Raw genomic sequence first — 12,404 nt, forward strand, 5'->3', positions numbered from 1 at the left:
AAAGTGAACCAGTGGATGTGTTGTGTTTAGCTTTCCAGAAGCCATTTGATAAGATGGCAGTGACAGAAAATAAATCATGGTGTAGGGTGTAACATAATGACATGGAAAGAAGATAGATAACAGGAAAGAGGCAAAAGTGGGTCATCTTCTGACTGGCAAGTTATAACATAATGAAATGGTTTGTAATGGAGTTAGGTTCAATCAAGGCATTCTAGAAAGTGTTCGATGATTTGAATAGAAAATACATGGAGAGTTATGGAGAAAAGGCAAAAGAATAGCACGAAGTCATAACGTTCACTTGGAGCACCAACGTAGGCACGATGGGTCAAATGACCTTCATAATAATTCTGTGATTCTGTAATTAGTGGTGTACTACTAGAAAAAGTGCCGAAGCTTCAGACTTTTACAATTGATTTATTAATTTAAATTACTTGGCTGAAGCGACCAATGAAACAAAAATAGGTAGGAAATTAAGTTGTGAAGAGGACATTAGGAGAGCACAAATGGAAACTTTAATTGAGGTCAAAAGTCACGCAATACCAAGTTATAGTCCAATAGGTTTATTTGAAAGTCACCTGAGGGAAGCGTTCCAAAAACTTGTGATTTCAACTAAACTTATTGGACTATAACCTGGTGATGTGAGACATTTGACCTTGTCCACCCTAGTCCCATATTTGCACCTCAGAGTTTAATTGAATGAACAAAAATCACGCAAGCAAGCGGAGTATAATATGGTAAAGTGTGAAATTGTGCATTTTGGCAGGCAGGATTAAAAAATATTATTGAAACAGTGACAGAAGAATCTTGTGTTCATATGTTAGATAGTGGAAAGTGGCAAGTTATATGTCAAGAGCAGTTAGCAAAGCATGTGGGATCTTGAACTTCATGAATCAAGATATTGCATACAGGAACAGGGAAGTTATGCTGAACTTTTTAAAATTTCTGGCTAGGCCATGACCAGAATATTGCCTCCAGTCCTGGATGCTCAGTATTGAACAGCTGACCCTTAGTACTGCACATGAATGTCAGCCTAGATTTTTGTGCTCATGTCTTTGAGTAGGACTTGAACCTATGGCTTTCTAGCTCAATGAGTATTACCAATATAACCACAGCTTAGAGAAGGGTGACATTGATAAAGCAATCTGCGATCTGCTACAAGAATATTTGGAGTTGATCCTCCTAGTTCCTTAAGTATCTTTATCATAATGTGGAGGTGCCAGAGTTGGACTGGGGTGGACAAATTTAAAAATCACTCAATACCACGTTATAGTCCAACAGGTTGATTTGAAAGCATAAGCCTTCAGAGCGCTGCCCCCTCATCAGATCACGATCCTGCTCCTCTAGATACCTGACAAAGGAGCAGCACTCTGAAAGCTTGTATTTTCAAATAAACCTGTTGGACTATAACCTGGTATTGTGTGATTTTTAACTTTATAATTACCATGATCACATAATTCGAGATAAAACTCTAGATTTTCTTTATGAATGCAGTTTACTTCTGAATGTCTAAAGGCAATTGCAACCCTCCATGGAGTGTACTGTTTGCAGGCAGGTTTCAAGACTTAGGCTGAGCTCACTATTAGAACTATTCCTAACACCAACATATGGAAACATGATGTCTTGTCTTAGAATAGTGGTGTTGGGATGCCCTCTTCTTCCATTCTCAGCTGATATCTGCCCAGGCAACAGAAAGGAGCTTCACCTAAAAAAAAAGAACTACAGATGCTACAAATCAAAAATGAAATCAGATATTGCTGGAAAATCTCACCATGTTTGGTAGCATCTCTGGAGAGAAAGTAAACTTCTTGCATCATAGAGTCATAGAGTCACAGAGATATACAGCATGAAAACAGGCTTTTTAGTCCAACTCGTCCATGCTAAATTAAACTAATTCCATTTGCCAGCATTTGGCACATATTCCTCTAAACCCTTCCCATTCATATACCCATCCAGGTACCTTTTAAATGTTGTATCAGACTCCAAGATTTCCTCTGGTGCATCCACCTCTGCGTGAAAAAGTTGCTCCTTAGGTCCCTTTTACTTCTTCCCCCTCTCACCTTAAACCAATGCCCTCTAGTTTTGGAATACTCCACCCTGGGGAAAGGTCCTTGACTATTTATCCTATGCATGCCACTCATGATTTTATAAATCTCTATAAGTTCACCTCTGAGCCTCCAACAGTCCGCCTCAATCTGTTCAGCCTCTTCAAACACTCCGACCCTGGCAGCATCTTTGTAAGTCTTTTCTGAACCTTTTCAAGTTTCACAAAATCCTTCTTATAGCAGGGAGCCTAGAATTGCACACAGTATTCCAACAGTGGCCTAACCAATGTCCTGTATAGCCGCAACATGACCTCCCAACTCCAATGGCTCTTCTTCAAAATTTCGGCCAAGCTGCCCATTATGTAACAGGCAACTTATCCATTTTCCAGCTTGTCTGTTGAACTGAAAATTGGGTGATAAAAAGGCAAACTCCAAATTAAAGTCAATAGAAATGACCCTGTTCATGAAATAATATGAAGCAATTTTTTAACTGAAGAAACAAAATAGATTTTTTTTATTTAATTCTGCAAAAATTGGGAACTCACACTGACGTATTATCAAAGTAGTTCTCTGTCAGCAAAGACATTGTCATATTGAAAAATTATGGAATGCTTGCCCATACACGTAGCTCTTCTATAGCACAATCAGTGCATTCCTGTGCGATCGCGCATTATAGAAAAATTGTGCTTTAGAAACGGCACTTAAAGTGTTAGCGATGTAATCACGTTACAACCAACACATGTTTTAAAAGTTTGCTCTTTAGAAAATGTGTCCCCAATTCGTTAATCACAGTAAAGCGAACTTGCGTTAATAAAACACGTTACAGCAGAACAAGTTGTATCCTGTCCAAAACAATTATGTGCTCAAAGCCAATGATTTTCTGATATATGTTGGTGACAGGTGAAGTTCCCTTTTGCTAGCTCCTGCTGGAAAATCACCTCAATCAAAATCAAGCAAATGATTTACTTTGAAATATGTACAAAGTTGAATGAAGCCCTTGCACAACTTCAAAAACAAACACATCAAGATTGATGTTTATAGGACATCCAAATCATTCTGCTGAAAGGATAAGGTACCCATTACCCAGTAAATAACTCAATGAGTTGATCAGTTACAGAATTTATTTCCAATTAGGCCAAGGGTTCTGACTGTGCTATGGAAGTATTGTTTGTGGAGATGAATCATAAAATTTTCTTTGTAAAGTACAAAGTATAAGATATCAGTCAAAGTTAAAACTGCTTTGCCATTCCCTGTTTTACTCATAAGTGAAGGTGTGACAAATCAATTTACACGTTTTGCATATTGTAACCAAATCTTGCAATTGGATATTTAATTTGAAATCTGGATATTGCAGAGTGGAATACAGAGCCATGAACCCCAGTTTATTGTGACTCTCCTCTCATGAAGCCTTGCTTGCATGAGCCCATAGGCTATCAGGACTAGTTCCATGCCAATATCTAAATTATACAAACAAAGTTTCATGCTGAACTTCAGATTCTTATAGAAAGCTCTGCCATATAAACCGATCAGTATTTAGTTTTTCTTATAGAAGTTGGTCTCTAAAAATCAGAGAACTCTTTTAGGATTCCTCATGGTGTGTTGGCTTCCATGTATTTTGACCCCATTTGCCAATGGTAATGTAATTTCTACCAGGTTTGGCTGAATCAGTATTGAGCATTGCAAATGAAATCTGGGTTTTCGAGGTTCCCTGGCCTAGTGCTCCATGGTGTGGCAGAATGATTCACCTCCTGCTTCAAAAAATGTTCCTTACTTTCTCCATTCTCTCAATCACTCTGGTTGCCCTCTTTGGTCAACTTTCACTCATTGCAACATTCATTTTGCACAGCGGTGATAAAAATGATACTATCTGAAGGAATATCAAAGTCATTGTGAGTAATCAGCATTCACTTATTACAATGATGCAAGGGATCTGAAATGTTCGTGAAAAGATCTATGATTATTAAGATTATTTCCAGGGAATCAGAGATGGCTAGGAAGATATGTGAATTGAGAGTTTTCACAAATTATGAAATATTTTATCAGAGCAATCAGGAAAAATCTATTTTTTTCCAATTCTGGGAATGGTAACCAGGGTTTGTTAATTTAAATGATCACCAGAATGCAAGGAGACAGATTAGAGAAAGTATCTTTAGCCAAAAACACTGTACAGCTTGTAATGTTAGTTGAGGCTGAAACCATTGAACTTTCTAGAGATGGATGTTTTAAGCAAAAGATGTTATTGGATTATGGACAGAGCATGGACAGGTAGAATTAGCTTTGTATTTGTTCAGCAATAGCTGATATATGTATGCTAGGATGAACAGCATACATTTTAGATTGCAAACATCAATTGTGATTATTATTACAAACATCAATCAGTTTTCATTAAATAGATATGCATTATCAGTTAAAGCTGCAAGTCAGTTTAAACAGAAAGCATTGTCAGGATTTGATATCAAATGTTTTATTTTTTTACTTTAAATAGCAGAATAAGGATAGAAAGTCTGTACTGAATGTGAATAAACTTAGGGCAAAGAGACATGGAGATGCTTGGCTCTGCCTTGATTAAATCTTGAAGACTGGCGCTGCAGAATATTCCAGTTCACTAGTTCTTGGAGCAGAACAGTGAAGCATGTCTGAAATAAAACCAGAAAATACTCAACAGGGCAGGCAGCATTTTCTCTTTTTAATTCAGATTTCCAGCATTCACTGTGTTGATATGTATTAGCAAAACAAGTCTGCCCCTTGTGGTTCGAAATGTTCATTCTCAAATGGAGCAAATTACACAATCTGGGATATGGTTATGCATTATCATATGGTGTAAAGGTGACTAGCATAAGTATATTTAAGGAGATACGGGATAAACACAGGACAAAGCTAAATACAAGGATATTGAAATAACTCCTCAGAGGCCAGTATCTCATCATCAAGTCACACTTTATTTACGTGTGGACAGTAAATGGACTCTGACCAGCGAGCTCACAGAGGTAGAGTTGTGTGTATCTCCGCAAAGACCGTTCCCTCCGTGACTACCTGGTCAGGTCCACGCCCCCCTACAACCCACCCTCCCATCCTGGCACCTTCCCCTGCCACAGCAGGAACTGCAAAACCTGCGCCCACACCTCCTCCCTCACCTCCATCCAAGGCCCTAAAGGAGCCTTCCACATCCATCAAAGCTTTACCTGCACATCCACTAATATCATTTATTGTATCCATTGCTCCCAATGCGGTCTCCTCTACATTGGGGAGACTGGGCAGCTCCTAGCAGAGCGCTTTAGGGAACATCTCCGGGACACCCGCACCAATCAACCACACCAGCCCGTGGCCCAACATTTCAACTCCCCCTCCCACTCTGCCGAGGACATGGAGGTCCTGGGCCTCCTTCACCGCCGCTCCCTCACCACCAAACGCCTGGAGGAAGAATGCCTCGTCTTCCGTCTCAGAACACTTCACCCCCAGGGCATCAATGTGGACTTCAACAGTTTCCTCATTTCCCCTTCCCCCACCTCACCCTAGTTCCAAATTTCCAGCTCAGCACTGTCTCCATGACTTGTCCTACCTGCCTATCTTCTTTTCCACCTATCCACTCCACCCTCCTCCCTGACCTATCACCTTCATCCCCTCCCCCACTCACCTATTGTACTCCATGCTACTTTCTCCCCACCCCCACCCTCCTCTAGCTTATCTCTCCACGCTTCAGGCTCTCTGCCTTTATTCCTGATGAAGGGCTTTTGCCCGAAACGTCGATTTTGCTGCTCCTCGGATGTTGCCTGAACTGCTGTGCTCTTCCAGCACCACTAATCCAGAATCTGGTTTCCAGCATCTGCAGTCATTGTTTTTACCTAGTGTATCTCTGAGACTCCAGTTTATATCTGTCAGTCATAGCTCCCCGATTGGCCCAGGATAACAATCCTAATCAGGGATCTCATATTCAATGAGATCCACCTGGCCCTCATCCCAATAACTACAGATATACCTGACATCCAGCAGCACTTCATGGCCACAAGTACCCCTGTGGACTGAGGTCGAGATATGGCCCCAAATCCAAACATAGCCCACGTCAGTCAGACTTAGACAGATTCTGCACTGAAAGAATTAATGCTCAGCATGACCTGAAGTTTCAGAATGTAAAATATATATCAATTCTAAAAATCTTAGCATAATATTTTTATACTTGCTAATTAAAATGTTTACATCACATTTATTAGGTCTAATCAATGAATATTATACAATCAGAAATATTCCTGATTATAATCGAGGCTTGGAGAAAGTGAGGACTGCAGATGCTGGAGATCAGAGTCGAGAATGTGGTGCTGGAAAAGCACAGCAGGTCAGGCAGTATCCGAGGAGCAGGGAATATCATTCCAGATGAAGGGCATATGCCCGAAACGTGGAGTCTCCTGCTCTTCGAATGCTGCCTGACCTGCTGTGCTTTTCCAGCACCACACTCTTGACTATAATAAAGGTTTGCCTAGTTCTTCTAAGAAACATGTGAAAGACTAGATGAAAACAATTCAACAATCCCTCTAAAATTACTCTGTTTTAGTAATAATGTGAAATTCTGCATTTTCGAATACCTAAAAAATTTGTAATCCAACAACCTTTAAATATATATTGTACAATGTATGACAATAGCCACCCTTGATGCTTTTTCGCATTCGATTATGAAGAAGCTGCAGATGTTAAATATCTAATAATTCTACCAATGAGCTCTCAATACAAGGCATTGGTACAGCAAAATATCCAAAATAGAACTAGATTACTTTCACAATCCTTAAGTACAGTAGAGTTAAAGTACAGAGCAAGTAAATGTAATTCTAACACAGATACCTTTGAATAAGATCATTTTTATTCCACTATTTTGAAAGAAACAAAGAAAAGGAAAAACAGACTCCAGTCCGATCAAGGATAGGGCAACTGAAAGCACCTGCAGAATTGAGAAAAAGACAAGGGTGATTGATTCATAATAGCTTCAATAATCAAAGGTTTTGAAGTAAACTACTTGTCATATGCCAGTGTATGCATTTCTGAGGCAACCTGTATTAATAAGTTTCTCTCACTTTGTGGCTCAGTGGTTAGCACTGCTGCCTCACAGCGCCAGGGACCTGGGTTCAATTCCCGCCTCAGGAAACTGTCTGTGTGGAGTTTCACATTCTTCCCGTATCTGCGTGGGTTTTGTCCGGGCGCTCTGGTTTCCTCCCATAGTCCAAAGATGTGCAGGTTAGGTGAATTGGCCATGCTAAATTGCCCGTAGTGTTAGGTGCATTAGTCAGGGGCAAATGTTGGGGAATGGGTCTGGGTGGGTTGCTCTTCGGAGGATTGGTGTGGACTTGTTGGGCTCAAGGGCCTGTTTCCATACAATAGAGAATCTAATCTAAAAAAAAAGAACTAAGACTCATTGAGACTTAGCAAGTAAAAATCTGATTCAAAGCGATGTTGAAAGGAATATGTTAATATTTATCATTTAGAAATCCAGAAGACCAGAGAAATGCATTTTTGTCCTATCGTTTTCATTGTTAACTCACTTGTTAACTCAGAATCTTTGTCTAAGTATATTAAGAGTTCATATTCAGTGCACTTGTTAAGGCAGAATTGCATGGTAGCATGTGATACATTCCAATAGCTATTGTAAAATTAATTTATGCATCATGATCCCTGGAACTTGCTAGGTTGGAGGATCTGAATTATGTACTTATGCTCCTAGTTCTTATATTCTTAAGCTTGCTTAAAAATTGATTGGAATGTCTTGATTGTGGGGCCTCAAGATATACATAATTGATAGTGAGCTTGAGAAGATTGTTTTATGTTTGTCACAAGGCTTGTTGCCCGACCTTCTATTCTTCTTTTCTTTTCCTTGCTGGTTCTTTGTGGCCTGTAATAGCTTATGAGTGGCTGTTGTCTTTTCTAGTAGATTCTGCAAACTGTTTTATTTCCATATTGTCCTGTTACTGTTCTCTATAAATATATCACTCACCAGTACAGGAAATTTGATCCTTTGTTCACAGTCTCTTGCACATCACAGCTGGTGTCACTATTACTTCGTCAAAGAGATAGATTTTGAGGAGGTAAGAAAGATCAAGGATGAAGGGATGGAACATTGACATTCAGAGTTGGGGATTTTGGCAGCCAAATGCATAGTTATCAATGGTGAAACAATGAAACTGGGTCTTTCAAAAGAGCCTAGAATTGAGGGAGTGTCTTATAAGGTCATAGGAGAATGGAGAGGTCTGATAGAGGGATTTGAAAAGCAGGATGGATGGAATTTTCCCGTGCTTTGATCTATTAATGGAATGGCAGGAAATTTGTGTATTTGAACATAGAAAAGTAGAGTACAGGCCTTTCGGCCCTTGATATTGTGCCAATGTTTTGTCCGACTCTAAGATCAAACTAACCTACACACCCCTCATTTTACTATCATCCACATGTCTATCCAAGAATCCCTAATGTCCTTAATGTATCAGAGTCTACTACCACCGGTGGCAGTGCATTCCATACACCCACCATTTTCTGTGTAAAGAACCGACCTCTGACATCTCCCCTAAACCTTTTTCCAATCACCTTAAAATTATGCCCCCTTGTGATAGCCATTTCTGCGCTGGGAAAAAGTCTCTGGTTATCCACTTCATCTATCCCTCTCATCATCTTATACACCTTTGTCATTGTTGTGGTTCTGTTTGCCGAGCTGGGAATTTGTATTGCAGACGTTTCGTCCCCTGTCTAGGTGACTTCCTCAGTGCTTGGGATCCTTCTATGAAGCGCTTCTGTGATGTTTCCTCTGGCATTTATAGTGGTATAAATGCCACTAGAGGAAACATCACAGAAGCGCTTCACAGGAGGCTCCCAAGCACTGAGGATGTCACCTAGACAGGGGACGAAACGTCTGCAACACAAATTCCCAGCTCGGCGAACAGAACCACAACAACGAGCACCCGAGCTACAAATCTTCTCACAAACTTTGAACACCTTTGTCAAGCTGCCTCTCATTCTTCTTCGCTCCAATGAGAAAAGCCTTAATTCCTTCAAACTTTCTTCATAAGACATGCCCTCCAGGCAGTATCCTAGTAAATCTCCACTGCACAATCTCTAAAACTTTCACATCCTTTCTATGATGAGGCAATCAGAACTGAACACAATATTCCAAGTGTGGTCTAATCAAGTCTCTATAGTGCTGCAGCATAACCTCACAGCTCTTAAACTGAATTCCCCTGTTAATGAAAGCCAACACACTGTATGCTTAGATTAGATTACTTACAGTGTGGAAACAGGCCCTTTGGCCCAACAAGTCCACACTGACCCGCCGAAGCGCAACCCACTCAGACCATTCCCCTACATTTATCCCTGCACCTAACACTGTGGGCAATTTAGCATGGCTAATTCACCTAACCTGCACATCTTTGGACTGTGGGAGGAAACCGGAGCACCCGGAGGAAACCCACGCAGACACGGGGAGAATGTGCAAACTCCACACAGTCAGTCACCTGAGGCGAGAATTGAACCCGGGTCTCTGGCGCTGTGAGGCAGCAGTCCTAACGACTGTGCCACCGTGCCGCCCACCACCCTATCAACTTGGGTGGCAATGTTGAGGGATCTATGGACATAGACCCCACGATCCCTCTGTTCCTCCACACTGACAAGAATCCTGCCTTTAGCCATGTAATCTGCATTCAACTTCAACCTTCCAAAATGAATCACTTCAAAGTCTTCCAGGTTGAACTCCATCTGCCACTTATAAGCCCAGTCCTGTCAATGTCTTGTTTCAACCATATATATGTACATTAAGGTAATAGAACAGAATTGGAATATAGTGTTACAGAACCAGAGAAGATACAAAGAAGGATCAACTCTAATATATTAGGAGTCCATTCAAAACTCTGATAAAGGCAGGGAAGAAGCTGTTCTTAAATCTGTTGGTATGTATTTTCAAACTTTTGCATCAGCTGTCCAATAGAAGAGGGTGGAAAAGAGTGTAGCCAGGTGGGAGAGGTCTTTGATTATGTTGGCTGCTTTTCTGAGGCAAAAATAAGTATAGATGGAGTCAGTGGAAGGAAGGCTGGTTTTTGCCCTGGACTGGGCTGCATTCATAACTCTCCATAGTTTCTTACTGTCTTGGGCAGAGCAGTAGCCATATCAAATTGTTTTGCATCTCATTATTATCTAATCTCATCTCATTTCTATGCGGCTCCCTATTTTCCCCTACTTTCTCACGAAACTAGATAGTACCAATTCATGGCATGGAAGTCAGAATGGTTACAGCTTTCCACTCATTTCCCAAACCTTCATACAGCTCCTCCATCACTACCAGTTCCCAGCAGCTCCAGGGACACCATCCTATTCCACCTTTCCTCATTAAAGTGTGGAATATCAAACCACAAGCCCCACCACATCATCCTGGCTGCTTTCATTCCAATTTAAACACTATTTCAGCCCTTCAGGTTTTTACTTTGTAGTTCACAAACACTTAGGCTTTGCATACTTCTGACCCTTACACACATGCACTAACACATTTCATACATCTATATAGGATTCATCTTATGGCTTTTACTTGAATTTCTTTGTGCTGACTTACGTTGCACTAATTTCAAGGCTCCCAGCCTTTTTAGTGAATTATACTCTTCAGCTATAACTTAAAAACTGCTAGTGTCTCTGTCTTGTTATTCCTCTTTGACATAGAGGGAGAACCAGGCAGCTCGAAAAATTCAGAGCATAAATGGTCAAGCAGGTGGATTATTAATTTAAGGCATTCAGCCATATCAATGGCTCTCCCAGGGCATGTGCCACCAACTTGATAGATGTGGATTAGCTCTGCACTGTTTGTTTTTAAAGGTCACAAATTCAGTTTGGAACTGTGGCCAAATACATCAGTGCTAGGAAAGCCGTGACTGCAGTAGACTGTTATGGAAAATCCTTGCAGTGTCAATGGATACGATGTTTGTACTTTTGAGTTTATGACAGGCAAATACATGAAGATGTGCAGTCTAGTTTTGCCTTCAGAAGAGATTAAAGCTTTTAGTTCAGAAATATCCCAAGAGCAATGCAGAAGTTGAAGCTTTTTGTCCTTGCAGGAGAACCAAGCTTTTGTTTTCAGTTTAGTTGAGGGGTACTAGTCACCTCAGCAGAAGTAGTTTTTAGCTTTTTCGTGTGGAGAGTTTGTATAAAAAGCTTCAAGTTGTTAGATCTGAGAAACTTTAGGATATCACAATTATGAAAGGTTCATGTTATCAGACTCAAAAAGGAATCATAAAACATAGTCTCAGCAGTACAAGAGAAAAAAAACTGGAAAATGTCAGTTCAGTAGAGTTTTAAAAGCTGAGATAGGAGTGATATTTTTCTGTGGGATTTGCTGTAACAGATAGATTTGGAAAACAGATTGAAACTTTGTTGTTTATGTAAAGATCATTGTAAATGTTTGGTTTGTTCTTTATTGTGTAATAAATCTATGTTTGCTATAAAGGAACATCTGCAGCCTCATGTGAACATATTTCAGTAACTAAACACAATGTTAACCAAATGAAAATGTTAAATGTACTTTCTATGAAGCCAGGTTTAATTCTGGGATCTGACCTCTCCAATATTACCAGTAACTGGGATCAAATCATGGGAGGGGGCACAGACCGAAACCTATAGAAAATGCCAGCCTTTACACCCGGGTACAGAAAATGGCAGATTGGTTTTCTAGGCGCACTGATTCAGACACACGGAGAAGGAGTCAGAAACTGATGCTGCTGTGAAAAACAGAGGTGTGTTGTTACATTGCTATAAACTGTTATTTGTTCGCTACCAAGCAGAATGCTGATGAGAGCTAGCTTTCTGTACAAAGAGATGGAACTTGTGAAAACCAAGGAGCTGTTGGAGTGTGCCTTGCCTCTGCAAGCTGGTTCAGAAATACGCAGAAAACTGAGTGAAACCATGTTCAAATGACTTTGGAAGACTATCTACTCTGGCAGGGAGAAGAAGGTCTGCTGCAAAGCCAAGAAAAGTGTGGGACTACTTTAGGCTACATGTTTGCCAGGAAGGTGACATTACACATAAATGGATTGTAAAGTATTTCAGTTATGTTAGTTAATGAAGAAGTGCTTTTTCTTTATTTGGTGCATTAGTTGCTTGCTAAGTAATATGTAGTTGATGTTGATTTCGACTTGTTTGAAGCAGTAAAAGTCTTAAAAATTAAATATCATCTTGCAATACTTCACATCGGTTTCTGAGAAATTCACTTCTCTTCTTCAATGTTATTCGAATCTACAAGCACTTTTACAAACCCCTTTACTCTTCTACTCTAATGTAATTGCAGTAGACACAAGCATACAATTTGTTTTCCTAATTGTTTGTCAGGCCTTTTGCTTACTCCACAATATGAATGTCCAG

Source organism: Chiloscyllium punctatum, chromosome 26 (genome assembly GCF_047496795.1).
Source record: "Chiloscyllium punctatum isolate Juve2018m chromosome 26, sChiPun1.3, whole genome shotgun sequence".
Lineage (NCBI taxonomy): Eukaryota > Metazoa > Chordata > Chondrichthyes > Orectolobiformes > Hemiscylliidae > Chiloscyllium > Chiloscyllium punctatum.